The sequence below is a fragment of the Bidens hawaiensis genome, unplaced genomic scaffold, assembly GCF_021521415.1.
Source record: "Bidens hawaiensis isolate Kalapana, Puna unplaced genomic scaffold, B.hawaiensis_p1.1 tig00029900_1, whole genome shotgun sequence".
Lineage (NCBI taxonomy): Eukaryota > Viridiplantae > Streptophyta > Magnoliopsida > Asterales > Asteraceae > Bidens > Bidens hawaiensis.
This window is the reverse complement of record NW_027494968.1, coordinates 16,188-34,223: the sequence shown is the minus strand read 5'-3', so window position 1 is coordinate 34,223 and position 18,036 is coordinate 16,188.

Here is an 18,036-nt window from a genome sequence, read left to right as displayed (position 1 = left end):
TTGTTAATTTCTACATCTTTTAATGGCATTGAAAGAGATTCGTCGGCTAGACATTTTCGCAGATTTGAAACATGGAATACATCGTCTATCCCTTGTATTTCCTCGGGTAGTCGCAGACGATATGCGACAGTACCAATTCGTTCGAGTACCTCGAAGGGTCCAACAAATCGAGGACTTAGCTTTCCTTTCTTGCCGAAGTGAACTACGACTTTCCATGGCGAGACTTTTAAAAGAACTTTGTCACCAACATTAAATTCTCGGCTTACGACGGACATCAGCGTAACTCTATAGGCGATCACGTGCCGTCTTAAGTCGTTCACAGATTTGAATAACTTTGTCGGTGGTTTCTTGGACTATCTCGGGTCCAGATAATTGATTATCTCCAGTTTCAGACCAACACACGGGCGTTCTACATTTTCGACCATATAAAGCCTCGAATGGTGCGGCTTGAATACTTGTGTGATAACTATTGTTATACGAAAATTCCATTAGGGGTAAGTGGTCATCCCAACTCCCGCCTAAATCTAATACACAAGCACGGAGCATATCTTCCAACGTTTGAATCGTCCTTTCGCTTTTCCCATCAGTTTGTGGATGATAGGCAGTGCTAAGGTTTAATTTCGTACCAAGTGCTTGTTGGAAGCTTTTCCAGAAATGAGACGTGAAACGGCTGTCTCGATCAGAAATTATAGATAGCGGTACTCCATGCAAAGCAACGATGTTGTTCACATAGATACGCGCTAGTTTGTCCATTGAGTAAGACTCATTGATGGGTATGAAATGTGCGGATTTTGTTAGGTGGTCCACAATCACCCATATAGCATTATGTTGTCGAGTCGTCTTCGGGAGTTTTGTGATGAAGTCCATGGTGATTAACTCTCACTTCCTGGAAGTTCGGGTTGCTGAAGCAATCCCGAAGGCTTTTGGTGTTCAGCCTTGACTTTCAAACAAGTTAAGCATTTCGCTACATGCGAAGCTATGTCCTTTTTCATCCCATTCCACCAGTAGTTTGGTCTAAGATTTTGGTACATTTTGTCACCACCGGGGTTCATCATGTACTTGGACTTATGACCTTCGTTCATGATTTTCTCATGCAAGTCCCCAACGATTGGTACCCAAATCCTATTACCGAGTCTAAGGATACCATCGTCACCATTGACTAGCGAGTCAATGGTGCCGTTACGTTTTTCGTCAGAGATTTGGTTTTCATTGATCGCTTGAGTTTGGGCGGATTTGATTTGTTCGAAGAGATCGATTTGGAGTTCTAGCCGTAACGCTTGGACTCTTTTTGGCTTTTTGTGCTCTTTACGACTTAAGGCGTCAGCCACAACGTTGGCTTTACCTTCGTGATAGACAATTTTGCAGTCATAGTCGTTTAGAGTTTCCATCCAGCATCTTTGGCGCATGTTAATCTCTTTTTGATTGAAGATGTGCTTCAAGCTCTTATGATCAGTGTACACGATAAATCTTACTCCATAGAGATAGTGCCTCCATATCTTTAGTGCAAAGATTATGGCGTCTAACTCTAGATCGTGAGTTGTATAGTTCTTTTCGTGCACCTTGAGTTGACGAGAGGCGTAAGTGATCACTTACTTTCGTTGCATTAGTACACATCCCAATCCGGAATGAGATGCATCACTAAAGACAACGAAGTCTTCAGTACCTTCTGGAAGGGCCAGTTAGGTGCTTGGGTAAGTTTTTGTTTAAGTATATCGAACGCCTCTTGTTGTTTCGTTCCCCATTCATACTTGATATTCTTACGAGTCAAAGAAATTAGGGGAACGGCTATACGCGAAAAATTTTCAATGAGCCTTCTATAATAGCCAGCCAAACCTAAGAAACTTTGAATCTCGGTTGGCGACTTTGAAATTTCCCCCTTCGAGATGGCTTCGATTTTAGCGGGATCGACTTGAATACCATTTACATTTATGACATGTCCAAGGAATTGTACTTCGTGCAACCAAAACTCGCATTTTGAGAACTTGGCGTACAATTTCTCGGTTCTAAGTATTTCAAGTAAGGTTCGAAGGTGGACTTCATGATCAGCCTTAGAATTAGAATAAATAAGTATGTCGTCGATGAAGACGATAACATATTTATCCAAGTAAGGCTTACAGATTCGATTCATCATGTCCATGAACGCAGCTGGCGCATTAGTAAGTCCGAATGGCTTAACGGTGAACTCATAATGGCCATACCTTGTTCGAAAAGCGGTTTTCGGGATATCTTCATATTGAACTTTGAGTTGGTGATAGCCGGAACGAAGATCGATTTTTGAAAAGAAGCTAGTACCTTGAAGTTAGTCAAAAAGGTCATCAATTCGAGGGAGTGGATGTCGATTCTTGATTGTAACTTTGTTTAGGGCATGATAGTCGATACACATGCGCATGGATCCATTCTTCTTCTTAACAAAAAGTATCAGTGCTCCCCACGGTGATGAACTTGTTCGTATGAAGCCTTTCTTGAGAAGTTCGTCAAGTTGTTTCTTTAACTCCTTCATCTCGGTTGGTTGTTGTACATAGAAATATACATCTATTCGGCATCAAATAATCTCTAAAAACTGCAATTTCTATCTAATAACATAGCATAATAGGCTACTTATCATAATAAAACATAACTTCAGGTGAAACCAAGCCTCAAACAAAGAAACAAGCAAAAAGACGAAGAAAAACATAAGAAAACAAAGAAACACGCCCCCATGCCTCAAGAAACACGCCCCCTGCTTCTAACACAAGAAAAGACAAAATCTGGAAGCAAAAGCACGGGGCCGTGCTCATCATGCACGGGGCCGTGGACGAGAATGCAGAAAAGACAAAGAAGAATTGAGCACATGTCACTAAAAACCACGGGGCCGTGCCTTCCAACCACGGGGCCGTTGCCACCTCACACAAAAGACAAAACAAATCTGGCACATGTCATAAAAATGCACGGGGGCGTGCTCATCAAGCACGGGGCCGTGCCTCACCATCCAGATTGCCTATAAATAGTGGCTCATGTTGCACTCATTTGGTGTGCCTTGAAAAGAATTCTCTCCGATTTACACTTATAAAAACACACACTAACACTCACTTTGAAGATCTAGTGAAGAGTTTGAAGGTTTGGAGGTCATCACCACTAATCATCATCATCAACCATCATTACCATCATTAAGAAGGAAGATTCATCTACATTTGGTTAGATTGTTCCAAGTTTAATCATGTATTTGTTATTATCAGTCATCTTAATGTTTGTCACTATGATCATTATGAGCTAAACTCCGTTTACCTTCTAAAATCTATGAAGAAGCTTTGTTTTACTTGATAATTAATCAAGACATGTGATGTAGTCTAGTAAAGTACGTGGTTATATTACAATTATCTTTTGATGAGAAATGTTTCACCATCTTAAATTACTAATTCAAAGTTGGTGGTTGTCAATTTCATTGGCAATCGTTCATGATCGATTCATGTTCTTGAAAGATAGAAACACTTTGATACATTATCGAAACATGGATCCTTATATTGTACTTAGAAATGATGATATATAAGTTATGGTGTATTTTTCTAAACCTTGGTAATCCGAAAATGGCTTTGCTTAGGATATCAAATTAGTTAAAGAAGCCATATGTTAACGGAATGTGTAATTATAACCTACATAAATCAACCATGGGGAGGTTGTGTGATGAACTACAACCACCCGAAGTTTTTTGGTGTCAGGGTAGTTACGAGTTTTAACTTTAATAAAATAACTTTCTCACACATCCAACCCTAATTTCACTACATTCTGAACCGAAAACCGCCGACCTTCAACTATTTTGCGAATTTCTTCATCTAATCTTCGTTTCTAAACCTAAGGTATGTTAATTTAACAATTGCATTATTCAAATTCATCATTCTAGGTTTAGATTAACCCTAAAATGGTTCAAATCGACCAAATCGGGTCAAAACCCGAAAAGGATATGGGTTATTATGCTTGATTATGATGAATAGATTGTTGAATGTTTGATGGTTAGGGCGTAATTGAAAGATACAATTCTGGTTTTGGGTGTTAGCATAAATATTCGACACACCATTAAACCCAATTGATATAACCGGTTAGAAACGAGTGTTCGAGTCTGAGTAAGTCAGAAATCGATATTAAAAACACGAGCCGTGCACAAAACAACACGAGTCGTGGTCAACCAAAAGTCAAACATCAAAGAAACTGAACCAGAAGCTGAAGCACGGTACCGTGCTTCTGAAAGCACGCCGCCGTGCTTTGCTCTCTGTTTCAGCAAATTGAAAATTTTTCATGAGTTTTGACTAATTTAGGTTTAAATTGCAGATGGCCGAGTATGGGGATGAGTTTCATGCATTCCTAGTCTTCGAAAACCGCAAGACTAAAGACCGATTGGCAAACAAAAGATTAACTTATCTCAATAACAGATATCCTAAAGCTCACTTCCATGCATGCGAAGAAACCCTCAGACAAATTAACCAATGGGACCGCTATTAGAGCATTGTGACGGGACCTTGGAGACTGGTTTTTAGCCAAACAGGTGATTCAGTAACAGAACTTACAAAGGAGTTCCTAGCCTCATTCAACATGAAGAAGAAAAAGTTTGACATGTGGGATACCAAGGCAATTGAGTTCCGATGTGGGGGTGTTTGGCATACAACTTCTGTCACTCAACTGGGAATTGATTTGGGTATTTACACGGCCGAGGAAACTGAAACAGATATCTGGTTCAAGGCTAAAACGACTTTTACAGATGAGGGTGATGATGATGAAGCTGAAGAAGGTGCCATTAGGGAAGAAGCTTGGGAAAAGTTGAGTTATGGAACAGCAAGGTATAGACCAAGCGTTTCAAAAAGCACAGCACTGCATGACCCCCTCATGAGGTACATCCACCGTTTGCTGAGTCATACCGTCACAACTCGAGGACAGAGCGAAAGGGGTTGTCAACCTAAGGGATCTTTGGGCATTGTACTTCATGAAAAACGAAATACCATGCAATATCACTATGCTGTTCTGCAAGCTTTTCATGTCAAATGCCACTGCCCGAGGAAATTCCCCAATCTTCGGTGGTCCCTGGATCTACAACCTCTATAGGGCCTATGGTGCAGACACAGAAGGAACTCCGAGCCCAGACTCGATAGCTCTCAACCTTGATTACTGTGAGAGCATGCAGATGATTCAGAAAATCAATCCGGGTGTGTGGAGATTTTGTGATAAGAACAACCAGGTTTGGGATCCAGAAGACCCGTCAGAGATGATGATACAGGATGTGCATGAGAGACGACAATCACCGCCCAGACAACAACGCCGCCGAACTTACCATCAGAGAGGAGGCCCATCTTCATCAGGGGCCGGCCCCAGTTCACCATAGGATAGCCAATACTCTCTCGAGGGTATATATGGACTTATTGATCAATTCTCAGCTAACACTACCGCCTCATTTAACAGGATTACAAAGTGGATGGCTGCATCAGATGCACAGCGAGCAGCCGAATATGCAGAGACGAGGCGAGAGATTGATCGTTTGGGCTATCGCATGGACAGGCAGTGGGGACCATTTGACCCGGACACGGGTAACTGATGACTGGCGGCACTGGTAGGTTGGGCAAGGGCACGGGTTGGTAGTAATTTATGAACTTATTATGTGTGTTTTGAACAATTTACTTTTCATCGTACTTGTTTGTTTGTTTTTATGTTGGTTTGGATACTTTCATGGCCGTGGGTGCCAAAGACATTATGCTAGGTACTGAATTAGCCCGATAGGGCAAGGGATGGATGATTCCATACCCAATTTTCAGCAGTTTATGCTTGGTTGTTTTTGGATGTTTGCGGTTTTATATTATACAGGTACAAAAAAATAGGAAAACGGACGAAAAACAGGGGACACTCTGTCGAAATTTCGTTAACCCGTAGGGAAGTAACTCTCCATTTTTACCCATAATACTCAATCAGAATTTTTATATTTTCAGGAATCTTGTCACATTGAGGACAATGTGAGATTCAAGTGTGGGGAGGGGAATTACTTGACCAATTGTTTGTCCAACTAATTATAAAAATTCTCTAAAACAAATATTTTTGCAGCAAACAGAGATTATTCTAAGCCTAAAAAGAAAACCAAGAAATTTTTTTGCAAATAACCAATCATTACATAAAAGAAAACGTAAGAAGAAGTTTTGTAATATTGAGAATAAGTTTATGCAAAATATGGCGTTAATACTCAATTCCTTCGTTACTGTGAGATAAACCTCATGCCATATAAATATTTTCTTCGGAAGCTTTGAGTGAGTCATATGTTTCATGTGATTTAGAACTTGTCGCAATTATTCATTTCAAGACCGCACGAAGAGTTGTATAAGGAAGAAGGTAGTATCTACACAATCCCATCAAACCCATTATCAAATTACAAAACCCAAAAACCCGATCACTTTATCCATTTTCACCGGTAAAATACAACACTGGTCTTTTACCAGCAGACTCTAAACGGAAGCTCATAAAAACAAAAGTTCTCTCTCTTTTATCACTAACATAAAGATTGGTTATTTTGTTTCGTCTTCTTGGAGCTCACTTAAGGGGTAGCTATGATCTAAATTTGCTGTTTTTAAAGGAAATTTATAAGAAGATTGCTTGAGGACAAGCAATGTTCAAGTGTGGGGATGTTTGATGTACATAGAAATATACATCTTTTCGGCATCAAATGATCTCTAAAAACTGCAATTTATATCTAATAACATAGCATAAAAGGCTACTTATCATAATAAAACATAACTTCAGGTGAAACCAAGCCTCAAACAAAGAAACAAGCAAAAAGACGAAGAAAAACAGCAGAAAACAAAGAAACACGCCCCCATGCCTCAAGAAACACGCCCCCTGCTTCTGACACAAGAAAAGACAAAATCTGGAAGCAAAAGCACGGGGCCGTGCTCATCATGCACGGGGCCGTGGACGAGAATGCAGAAAAGACAAAGAAGAATTGAGCACATGTCACTAAAAACCACGGGGCCGTGCCTTCCAACCACGGGGCCGTTGCCACCTCACACAAAAGACAAAACAAATCTGGCACATGTCATAAAAATGCACGGGGGCGTGCTCATCAAGCACGCGGCCGTGCCTCACCATCCAGATTGCCTATAAATAGTGGCTCATGTTGCACTCATTTGGTGTGCCTTGAAAAGAATTCTCTCCGATTTACAATTATAAAAACACACACTAACACTCACTTTGAAGATCTAGTGAAGAGTTTGAAGATTTGGAGGTCATCACCACTAATCATCATCATCAACCATCATTACCATCATTAAGAAGGAAGATTCATCTACATTTGGTTAGATTGTTCCAAGTTTAATCATGTATTTGTTATTATCAGTCATCTTAATGTTTGTCACTATGCTCATTATGAGCTAAACTCCTTTTACCTTCTAAAATCTATGAAGAAGCTTTGTTTTACTTGATAATTAATCAAGACATGTGATGTAGTCTAGTAAAGTACGTGGTTATATTACAATTATCTTTTGATGAGAAATGTTTCACCATCTTAAATTACTAATTCAAAGTTGGTGGTTGTCAATTTCATTGGCAATCGTTCATGATCGATTCATGTTCTTGAAAGATAGAAACACTTTGATACATTATCGAAACATGGATCCTTATATTGTACTTAGAAATGATGATATATAAGTTATGGTGTATTTTTCTAAACCTTGGTAATCCGAAAATGGCTTTGCTTAGGATATCAAATTAGTTAAAGAAGCCATATGTTAACGGAATGTGTAATTATAACCTACATAAATCAACCATGGGGAGGTTGTGTGATGAACTACAACCACCCGAAGTTGTTAGAATTGGTATTTGAGAAATCGAAGTCAATCTTAATCTTTCTACTTTACGAAACTACTTGCCAACTTAAATTGACATCATTGAGATGGTATGACATTAGGAAATGGTGGACTTTAAAATGCGCATACCATCTCCTTAGTGCCAAAGATGCTCACTTAAGGCTTAAGGAGCTATCTATCATATATTGCTACGGCAAGTTTATCACATGTCTACATATTAATTATCAATGCTAAAATGGAGTGGATTCTTGATCTTAAATGGTAACCTTCGCATAATTGAACAACTCGTTTTGAATTTCTTGTCTTGGTCACCTATATATTATATTTATAAGTATTTATGTTTTATTTAAAGTTAAAATTAACCCCAAAAATGATTAAAACCTCCGATTGAAGTAAAACAACGATTTATTAATAGAAACCTTTGTGTCCACGGATCGATACTTGGTTCTTACCGATACTATTCTACATATACGATAAGTACACTTGCCTATTTTGTGTGTGTTTAGTCTTTGTAGAAATCACTTTTATAAATTTAAAACACGATCTTGTGGAAAAGCTAAATATTCAATCCTTTATATTTTATACAAGCTATACAGAAAGCATCATTGGTGCTAAAAGATATGGTGCTTTGGCGATCGGAGCGGTACCTGGAATAAGATCGATTTTAAACAATACTTCGTGATCGGGAGGGATTCCGGGAAGTTCTTCGGGAAAGACATCAGCAAAATTGGAAACAGTAGGAACGTCTTTGATTTATTTAGGCTTAGATTCTTCGGTGACGTAGGCCATGAATGCTAAGCATCCTTCATTCAAACATTTGTTAGCCCTTATCATGGAGATTAGGCTAACTTGGCCAGCGTCTTTATCCCCTTCAATTCAAATAGTACGTTTATCAGGGGCTCGAAGTTCAACCGTCTTGCTATTGCAAAGGATACGAGCATGGTTATCAGATAACCAATCCATACCCAATTCAATATCAAAACCTGCAAGAGTCATGGGTAGCAATTGGATAGGTAAAACGTATCCAGCTAATAAGATTTTTCCGTTTTCTAGAGCTTCGGAGATTTTAACAATTTCACCACTAGCGGTCTCGACGCTTAGAGTTTTATTAAGTTTGATTAAAGGTTCGTTTAATAGACTACAAAAGTTATAATCTATAAAACTTAAGTTGCCACCTGAATCAAACAAGACTCTAGCATAAGTGTTGTTAACCAGTGTAGGTTCCCAGCCGGATCTACACATGAGTATCTCGTAACACGAGGGTGCGGAATCCCCACGTATACGATACGAGTGTTGAGACGATTGACACGTTGAATCTAAACAAACATACGAGAATATATGATAATACTTGTTATATTGCAATGAGTAATCACCAAAGAAACAAACACGTGACTCTAAGAATCACTCAAACCAGCCGTCAAAAGTTCTATCTACAAGAGCCGAAGTTGGAGTTTAAATAACTCGACAACTTCGCCTAACATACTAGGCGAAGTTGTCTTAACTTCGCTCAACTACAAGTTCGCTAAAACAAAGGCGAACATATAAGAACAAGTTTAACACAAAACAGACAATTTAAACAATTACAGACACAAATAAACACGAGATACTGAACTACTGGCATCATGCACCAACAGACTCCCCCTTGGCAGTAGCTTTATATCTCTATCTTCTTTCTCGTGTCTTGTAATCCAAAAATCTCGTACCCATCGTCTTCAAGCATGAATGCCATGTCTCACACAGACAGAGACCACCCTCTGGTACTTCTTTGCTTCATCCTTCCACGCAGGAATATAGAAAATCTTCTTATCATTAAGTACCTGCAAATCAGCTTGAGACAAATTAACCAAGTGCATGGGATCATACACTCTCAGGATCTCCTATTCATCCTCATCTTCCATCACGGCTTCAGCAGTCTGGCAGTCAACGTACCACCACTTGAGATCCTTCAACACATCCTTGGGTATCATCTTCATCGGAACCTCCTTCAAACATCGAATCGGCTTGTATTTCATCACCATCCAGGGCTTACCATCAACCCTCATTCCTCGTTCCGTGTCTTCGACCAACTTCCCTTTCTGAGGCTTCAACAACTCAAACATTTTCTCTTTCACACTTTCCTTCCACACAATCTTTCCAAACCATCTCGCAAAGTTGTCATCACTTCGATTAATCAATCTCAAGTGTGCCAAATCTTTCACCTCACACTCAGGAAAGGTGTTGAGCGATCTCAAGGCCTTCTTAAAGTACTGAACCCCATCATATCGCTTTATCACAAACAATTTTAGCTGCTCATCATACAACCAACAGATAATACCTTTCTTTGATTCAGCATAGCCTTTGATATTGTAACTTTTCTAGAACATTGTTGGTACCGCAGGCTTCTTTGTCTTGAAGAACCACTAAGCACATCCTTCTTTCCGTCTCGGTTGTTCTTCCCACTCAGACTCATCCGACACACTTTCATCTTGACCCATGTTTACCTCATCAACACTTGGAATATCATGCTCTACGCCATCATCAACTATCTCTCCTTCTTCTAACGCACTATCAATCTCTATCTGTTCCCCAATCTTTTCAATCTCACCAGCCGTTAACACATCATAAAATAACTCATCATCATCATTTCCCAACACCCCCTCATCGTCTACAACCACCACTGTGTCACCACCTATACTGCTTGACGGACCAGCAGACTCCCCCTGAGATGTGGAAGTCCCAAGATTTTGTTCAGTTCTTGGAAACTCACCACCTGCATCTTTCGATGCATTGAGATCATAGTCTCTGTCTTGCATCTTCTTTGTTCTCAATTCATCACCCTTGCAGCTCGTCTCCCCCTGAGATGCTAAGAACTGTTTAAGAGCATCAAAGAGTCTACCGTGTTCAATGAGAAGTGATGATTGTATCTGATTTTCTGCCACAAGCCGCTGAATAGCTTGCGTCTGAATGAGATTGATCCGTGACTGTTCAGAAACTACCCGTTCAAGAGCCGCAAGCCTTTCAGATTCAGACAGAGTAGCATCAAAGTCAAACCGCATATGAGAAATATCTTGAGCATACGAAGGTGGAATTCCAAACTAGTTGGAATATCAGAGGTAGGCTGAATAGTAACTGTGGATGGTATAGAGACAGGTAACCCAGCAGTCGCTACCAGCGTGGATTCAACAAACCTAGCAACCACCTCTGATGCAGTAAGTGTCTGAGGTGGTAAAGAAACAATCTCTGGTGCTGTAAACTGGAACGTAGTTGGAGGAATACCAAAAGATGACGACACGTTCACCAAAGGTACACTCGAGGTTACCGGCAATGTGACAGTCGAAGAAGCAGGTAACATAGTCATACCTGATAACGATGGTGGGAAAAAATGAACAACCCTCGAACTTTCACCAACCCTTGCCTTCTTTGATCTTCGTACCAGAAGATATAAATCCTCCTCATAATCTGATTCACTATCATCTGAGTCTTTCTTTTGTTTGCCATGAATCCTTTCTTGTCTCGCAAGAATTTGGTGTGCTTCAACTATATCGTCAGTGGAGGAGTCAGAGTCAGTTCTCTCAGAATCCACCACAGATGTAGCGACCATAGAAACATGTACACGAGACACATCAACTACTTAGACTTGAACTTCAGCAACTGGGTCAAGCCTTTCCATATCAAAGAAACCTTGCCCTCCAAAGGCAGCTTCAAGATCAACCTGTTCTTCTGGAGCTGCAACAGGGTCAACAAGAGGTGCTTGTTGTACCACGGGTGGTTGACCGACAGGAGGTGCTGGTTGAACCACAGGAGGTGGTTGAGGGATATCGGCCTGTTGCGGTGCCGGATCATGAAACTCATCTTCCGGAGGAAGAACATACGCTGGATTCACTAAGTAACCAAACAAGGCAGTGTGCCTCGGACGAAGTTTAGGCTTGCTACGAGCAATCGGTGACTTACATTGTGCAAAGATTCTCTTAGAAACACTCTCCACATACGAAATAGGACGTCGTTGTGGCTGATAGGGAGCTACATGATTTAGAATCATCTGTAAGAATCTCGGGTACATCAAAAATCTTTCCCGTGCCACTGCACGTCTCTGACGATTAATCTCAAAAATATCATCTGGCTGAAACTATAGGGCTTGTTGTAGGTTAAAGCAGTCATAGCGGATTGCATCATCGCACCCATACCATCTGTACCAGCCTTGCGGCCAGACATGCACACAATCAGAACATGCATTAAAAACCTCCAATGATCCAATAAAAATCCCTTACGCCTCTGCGAATCCTCCAAAGGTTCTGAATACCCCATACGAACAAAAGCACCATTCCTGAAAGTAGCCGAAAAGTCTGTAGGATCCTCAGTCGTCTCACCCCCAAACTGTAAAGCTTCCCTAATCTGATTTGCCGAGAACTGTACCACCTGATTATTGACAGTGGCACGCATAACTGGAGATTCAACCCTACAGTCATATTCAACGGTTCTCCAAAAGTCTTCAATATTTGGTAGTGAAATAGGAAGAGTAGTAGTGATGGCATGAAAAATACGTGAGCGAACAAGAAATGAAATGATCTCACGATAGTCCTCAATTCCACGAGCATCCGGATCCAGGGTGATATACATGTTGTGACCCCGGAAAAGAACTGTCTCTTATCATCTCCACCTTCATCACCACCAGTGCCACCAGCACCTGCCACAGCAGCCATATCTGCAAAAACAAACGATCCAAATCAGATTTCTGAATCAATCTGGTCATAACTTCGCTCATTACCAGTAGCGAAGTTATGTTGTAGCGAGGTTTGTAAGTTCGCATGAAATCAAACTTCGCTTGAGGATAATAGCTCCAACACAGATAGTAACAGTTCAGAACACTTAAGCAAATTTGCAAAGACCAGGCGAAGTTAGTACTCTGGCGAAGTTGCATTTAACTTCGCTGAAACCCTAACTTCGTCGCCGTAATCAGCACATCAACAATACCCAGTTGTGGCTAGGAATGTCCGATTAGAGAGTGAAAACATGAATATGGTAGTCCGATTAAGATTTAGAAACACATATTTTCACCAAAACAATCTTAAAACGGAGTGACAAAGGTGGGTTAAGGGTTTGATGCAAAAGCGACTTCAAAACGGATCGTTGAGAAACCGATTAACAACATACAATACGAATTATGAGTTACAATGATCAGACGAACCTTGATAGCGATTTAAAATAGAGAAGGATTTGATTCAATGAATAAGTTCGCCGAGGGTTTACGAGTGAAAAGTTTGACTACGTTTGACCACCGATGCCAGTTAAATACCTTTTGAAAAACCCCAAAGGCGAAGTTGTGTTAACTTCGCTGGTTGGTTAATTTCGCCCCCTACCCAACTTCGCCCTCCATATAACTTCGCTAATAACGAAGTTAATTAAGTTAAAAATAAAATGATCCAATACAAGTAACCAAAAGTTTAAGAAGTTAAACCATAAGACAAAAACCATAACAAAAGTTAAATAACTAAATAAACGGGATCAAATTTCATTCTTGCAGAAACCCAGCGTGTTTTTAGAAAATATCCTAACAGGAATGATACTGATTAAGTGGCCGTCACACAGATCCATGTTCAGCAGTATTATGACATAGAGAAACAGGTTGTAGGCAGGTATAAAACTTAGTATGGTTTTCATTTCTTCTGTGATACGGATTAGGTTCAATTAAGCTCAAAATTTAGATGGACATCACATGAGAGATCGTGATGCCTCCTATATATTCTCAAGGCGTATTTGGCTTTCCCCAAGTCACCCCGAGTTGACTTCGACCCTTAGTGTCTGATTAATCAATCGTCACGTGTCGACCTTCCGATTCGTCTTCCTGATCCTTCTTTGAAATATTCTTTCTTGCCTCTTTATTGATATTTGTAACAAGATAATCTTCATAAGGCTTAATGATAATAACTAAAGTTTATTTTTTAAAACAATAATACAATTGCAAGTCTAAGACAACTGCAAGTCTCGAATCTGGATCACTGCAGATACATAACACTATCTTCGCGGGAATCAGAACACTCACGGGCTCGTGTATGACTGGGTAATCACTTTTCTGCCTATCATTCGGAAAGATGTATGTGGAGACATGCACAACTCAGTATGACTCTCCACAGTAAATCGAGAAGATTTAGTTTGTATCACTTCTACTTTTACGCACCATAGAAAGCTACCATAACATACAATGACTGTTCTAGAGTCTTTTATGCCTAATTACTTCACCGGTTAAGCACACAAAATTAGTTTATCTATCACTTTCCAAGGTTGGATCAATTTTCATTTTAACACCGTATTGAAACTTCTTGCAAAGTTTTAGACTGAAAAATTATATCATTTCCCCCAAAAAAAATTTAAAATTCAAACGCCCCAATCAACTCAAAGTCTTTAGGTAAACGGCTATCCTAAAGATCCAGTGGAACAGCCGGACCAACCACATACGAGTATGTGTCCCTCTGACCAAGTATGAACGACTAATTTTAAGAGAAAGAATAAAAACCCATCATAAACCGCCCCGGTCGCTTTCAGTCATCTGGTGAATGGCTGTCCTTATAATCTACACGTAGATGTAAGGACTAAACATATCCTTGGGATATGTCCTTCAAACTTGAGCAACCGACATAATTTTAAGCGATAGTGATGTTTTTTTTTTTGATAATTGAGAAAATACGGTTACTCGGGATTGATCATCCCATTAAGCTCAACAAGATTTTGAAAAATGGGATCGGTCAAACGCTTTAGTAAAAAGATGGACAAAAGCATTGGTTGAGAAATTGGTTGAGAAATTACCAGCTGTGGTTTGAGGTTTTGAGGAACTACTACCTCCTGCTACAAAACATACGTCACCATCCATATTGAGAACCACATGACCATCTGGAGTGGTGTTTGGTTCCCCCTTTGAGTAGTAGGCAGTGGATTCTGTTTTTGAACTTGAGTTTGGAGTGACTTTAGCACCATACATTCCCGGATCCTTGAACCTGATCAGTAGGTGTCTCCTTTCGAGCCATGTTAAGTTTAAAATTACGTAACTTATTTACCACCGTCTCCAAATCAATTTTCTCAAAGTCTTTATCTTCTCTCATCAGAACTGTGTACATCTCCCATTTTGGTGGGAGAGCATCAAGAAGATTTTCCACTATCTCTTCTTCCTTGTATTCAATGGAGTAGTTATTTAGCTTGGTCATCAGATGATAATAGCGTGTGATGATGTCATCAAGTGATTCATTTTTCAGATACTTGAATACGGAGAATTGAGTTTTCAGCAACTTTGTCTTGGAGGTACGTATCCCAACATTTCCTTCATATCGATTCTCTAGTGCTTCCCATAGCCCTCTAGCAGTTTTGTATTTTTTGAAAGTATAAAGAATCTCTTGTGGAAGTGCCATTGTTATAGCTGCATGCGCTTTACTTTCTGGCTCATACATTTTCTTTTCATCATCTTCCATCTTACTGTACTTCTTAATCTGTTCATGACCTTCAAACATGGATGTTGGTGGAATGTACCCATCTTGAATGCAGACCCACATCTTTGCATCTTGATACTTCACATATTGTTCAAATTTATCTTTCCATGCAACGAAATCAGTATCTTTAAGCAGTTTTGGAGCTTTAGTTGCTGAACCAGCTTCAACCTCCATCTTAACCAGTTCAGTGATGTTTATCGAAGTCATACTTGAACGAAACGAGACTTAGAACTTAAAAACAAGATTCTGTGTGCAGTAAGCAGCGAAGTTAATACAACTTCGCTTGTAACTTCGCTTAAGATAACTTCGCAGATTAAAAACTTCGCTACTTCACAACTTCGCTTGCTACACAACTTCGCTGGCTATATAACTTCGCTGGCTATATAACTTTGCTAGTCACACAACTTCGCTAGTAAAACAACTTCCCTGAAACCCTATATCTTCGCTAAAACCCTAGTTTGGGTGACGGTAACTTCGCCAGAAGAGCAAAGGATTTTTCCAGGTTAGGTAGGTTGATTTCGAAGGTTACGAGGGTGATTTGAAGGTGTAATTGATGAGATGAGGAGCGACTAACAAAAAAGTGATATTTCAACGTAAAACAGTTCCGTGAATTGTCTAACGGAACGATCTTAACACCCGTGTGATAATCCTGAACCACACAATCATGAGCAAAATGCTCTGATACCAATTGTAGGTTCCCAGCCGGATCTACACATGAGTATCTCGTAACACGAGGGTGCGGAATCCCCATGTATACGATATGAGTGTTGAGACGATTGACACGCTGAATCTAAACAAACACGAGAATATATGATAATACTTGTTATATTGCAATGAGTAATCACCAAGGAAACAAACACGTGACTCTAAGAATCACTCAAACCAGCCGTCAAAATTTCTATCTACAAGAGCCGAAGTTAGAGTTTAAATAACTCGACAACTTCGCCTAACATACTAGGCGAAGTTGTCTTAACTTCGCTCAACTACAAGTTCGCTAAAACAAAGGCGAACATATAAGAACAAATTTAACACAAAACAGACAATTTAAACGATTACAGACACAAATAAACACGAGATACTGAACTACTGGCATCATGCACCAACAACCAGGAACGTACCGGTAATGGTTTCCGGCATGTCAGCCGTTTTCTTTGTGTCAAGAACGAAGACTCTCGCGTTGCCCTTCTTGGTCTCATTCTTTTGACCTCTACCACTCGCACCACCAGTCTCGGGTTTGTTCTTGGGGCATTCAAAGCTTAGATGTCCCATTTCTTTATAGTTATAGCAGGTCATCTTCTTCTTCCAACAATCGGCCGTTGCGTGGCCGGGTCTATGAAACGATTCACAGACTCGAGGAGTTAAATGACATCTACCCCTATGATATTTATCACAGATTTTGCATCATGGAATGTTGGGGTTGAAGCCGGACCTTCGTTGGTCAACTCCTTTACCCTTGAAACAGGTATTTCCTTCCTTCTTCGGGTCATGTGTTGTTACAACCCTCTTATCCTCTTCTTTGTTGCGGATCATTCCGCCCATCAAATAACCGGCTAATTCCATCACGGAATCATCGATTTGTGGAAAGTGAGATCTTACCATATCACGAATCTGTCGTGGTAGTCCCCATATATAACGTGTCACTTTGCTGGATTCAGGGGTAACTAGCTGGGGAACCAATCGACAGTATTCATGAAATTTGGTGTTGTACTCACGAAGGTTTGTCCCAACGACCTTGTGATTTAAGAATTTGGTTTGGATTTGATCGGTCTCGTGCATTGGACAAAACTTTGCTATCAACAACTCCTTAAACTCGTTCCAGGTTAGATTGTACATCATCTCTCTTCCTTTACTCATGATTAGTGTGTTCCACCACTCTAGCGCTTCACCTTTAAACATGAGAGCAGAATATTGAATCTTCTCCTCGTTCGAAAACTTGCTTGTGATAACAATTGTCTCCATCTCTTCAAGCCACCTCACGGTTGTGATGGCTCCCTTGTCTCCATGGAATTCTTTCGGTCCATAGTATTTGAAATCTTTGAACGAACACCCACCGATCTTGAGTTTCTTAAACTCTTGTCTAACACTTCCATCGGCATTCGACCCATGAACACTTTCTTCGATATGAGACGGTTTCGGACGGGACTTAACAGATTTTTGAGAAGGATTAACTGATCGGGAATGTTTGGATCGCCTAGATTGGGATCTCAATTCAGTTTCGGCCCTCACGGCATCTTTTACTATCTTTTGAATTTGTTTCATATACTTATCGGGAATTGGTTCATCTTATTCATTTTCAGGACCTTTCCCTTTCTCCTTTCTTTTATCGGCTTCTTTTCGTGAAGCCTCCAAGTTATTACTTTGTTGAGACATTTTTTTCTTTTTCTTTTTAAACTTTTTAGATCTGAAATTAAACAATTTCATTTCTTAAATACTAGTTTTTATTTTATTAACCACACTTATATATATACATACATATATATATCATAAAATGATATATATATTATTTTAAAACATACTTTATATATCATTTATACGATATATAAGTTCATATCCTTATTACATCATATGTTACACATAACATACAAACTATCTTAACACATAAACTTCTCATAACATTCCATCTCTTGAAAACATGTCCTCATCACCATCATCTTAGTCCTTCATGAATTTCTTCACAACCCTTGTCAACTTGTTGCACTTACGAAGAAGCGTTTCTCCTATCTTCTTCTTTTTCTTCCCTTCAACGGCAATCTTCTTTCTCAATTCATCTATCT